Below are 2,500 nucleotides of genomic sequence, written 5' to 3' on the forward strand. Positions count from 1 at the left end.
ACAGCTGAGATAGGATCTAGTTATGTCCACCAGGTAATAACTGGTCTGTCTAGGCACATCTGAGATAGGATCTAGTTATGTCCACCAGGTAATAACTGGTCTGTCTAGGCACAGCTGAGATAAGTTCTAGTTCCATCCACCAGGTAATAACTGGTCAGAGTAGGCACAGCTGGGATAGGATCTAGTTATGTCCACCAGGTAATAACTGGTCTGTCTAGGCACAGCTGAGATAGGATCTAGTTACATCCACCAGGTAATAACTGGTCTGTCTAGGCACAGCTACAATAGGATCTGGTTATGTCCACCAGGTAATAACTGGTCTGTCTAGGCACAGCTTGGAGGGATCAAGTTATGTCCACCAGGTAATAACTGGTCTGTCTAGGCACAGCTGAGATAGGATCTAGTTATGTCCACCAGGTAATAACTGGTCTGTCTAGGCACAGCTACGATAGGATCTGGTTATGTCCACCAGGTAATAACTGGTCTGTCTAGGCACAGCTTGGAGGGATCAAGTTATGTCCACCAGGTAATAACTGGTCTGTCTAGGCACAGCTGAGATAGGATCTAGTTATGTCCACCAGGTAATAACTGGTCTGTCTAGGCACAGCTGAGATAGGATCTAGTTATGTCAACCAGGTAATAACTGGTCTGTCTAGGCACAGCTGAGATAGGATCTAGTTATGTCCACCAGGTTATAACTGGTCTGTCTAAAAACAGTTAAGGTAGGGCCTAGTAATATACTTTTATTTATCAGGTAAGATCGCATGTCGTGTTGGAGGTGACGCAGACTTCAGTAAATTTGGGTACTGTTAACATCTTTTATTTTACTAACAACGCCTCTCTCTCTCCCTCTCTCTCTCTCTCTCTCTCTCTCTCTCTCTCTCTCTCTCTCTCTCTCTCTCTCTCTCTCTCTCATTGCAAACTTGTGCTTTTTAGCAGGTGGTATGATCTTTACCACTAACATCGACTCATCTTCCATTGCATGGGATGGCAAATTCTTTTCTGCAGTTGCAATGTCCTTGTATTATGAGGTGGCATCGTCTTCTAGCGGCAGATGGCATCCACTTCTGTTCACAGGTGTCGTCGAGTTATTTCTACAAGTGACATCGACTTCTCCCTTTTGGTGACGCTGACATCTCTCCGCAGCAACAACTTCTCTCTACAGTTGACATCGAGTTCTTTCAAGAAGGGACGTCAACTACACCCTCCGGATGACGTAGTGTTCTCTTTTCATATATCATTGTGTCTATCTCCAAGTGACATCGACTTCTACCTATAGGTGACGTCTCCTTCTCTCGAGGCGGGAAGTCATCTCTCTGCACTTGACTTCGACTTCTTTCGAAGTGACGCCAGTTTTTTATGAAAGTTACACACACTGCTCTACGCGAGTAACGTTAACAATTCTCTGGAGGCGGTGTGACCTTACTGAGAGGAAACTCCCTTTCCCAGCAACTGATTATTTCCCGAATGTTACCCGTCTCCTTGGCCAACGGTGGCAAGCAGAATGGACATCTACAACTGATAACAAACTCCGCTCCATCACACATACTGTCACTCCCTGGCAGTCGTCCTCATATACAGGCGTTGGAAAACAGCCCTAGCCCGTCTACGCCTTGGTCACACGCGTATCACACATGGCTTTCTAATGTCAGGAGGCACTCCTCCGACCTGTCAATATTGCCAGGCTCCACTCACGGTCCACCATCTTTTGCCTGATTGCCCTCGGTTCCACGCCGTGCGCAGACGGACTCTTCCGTTCCTTTACTCCCTTGGACGTCCCCCTGCCTAAGCCGATCTTCTTGGCGAATCCCCTGTGTTTTCCATCACACATCTCATGCGCTTCCTATGTCAAACCCGTATCTTGCCTTACATTTAGTGTCTACCGCGCCTTCTCCTTTGCTTTTAGTGCACCATAGCATACCCGTCATTTTTATTCATCGGTTTTAGTGCCACATAGTCCTCTTCGGCTTGGTGCTAGTTCTTATTACATACTTACTGAGAGGAAAGTCGACTTGCTTCTGTAGGTGACATGCTAGGTAGAAATCTACCTGAAGCTAATATCAACATATCAAACCAGGGACACATAATTCAATATTTTGTGGTAACTTATACTTCTCTCTCTTCGTTAACGACAAGTTTTCTCTCTCTCTCTCTCTCTCTCTCTCTCTCTCTCTCTCTCTCTCTCTCTCTCTCTCTCTCTCTCTCTCTCTCTCTCTCTCTCTCTCTCTCTCTCTCTCTCTCTCTCTCTCTCTCTCTCTCTCTCTCTCAATACAAGCTTCTTTTTCGCAAGGAATATGATCTTTACCACAAACATCGACTTGTCTTCCATTGGATGAGATGGCAAATTTTTGTGTTCAGTTACAAAGTCTCTATATTAAGACGTTGTATGATCTAGCGGCAGATGGCATCCACTTCTGTTTACAGGTGACGTCGAACTCGTTCTGCAGGTGACGGGAAATCTATTTGCAGGTGACGTCCACATATCACGGCAGGGGAAACC

The sequence above is a fragment of the Coenobita brevimanus genome, chromosome 109, assembly GCF_032717465.1.
Source record: "Coenobita brevimanus isolate Jiangsu-jjx chromosome 109, ASM3271746v2, whole genome shotgun sequence".
Taxonomy (NCBI): domain Eukaryota; kingdom Metazoa; phylum Arthropoda; class Malacostraca; order Decapoda; family Coenobitidae; genus Coenobita; species Coenobita brevimanus.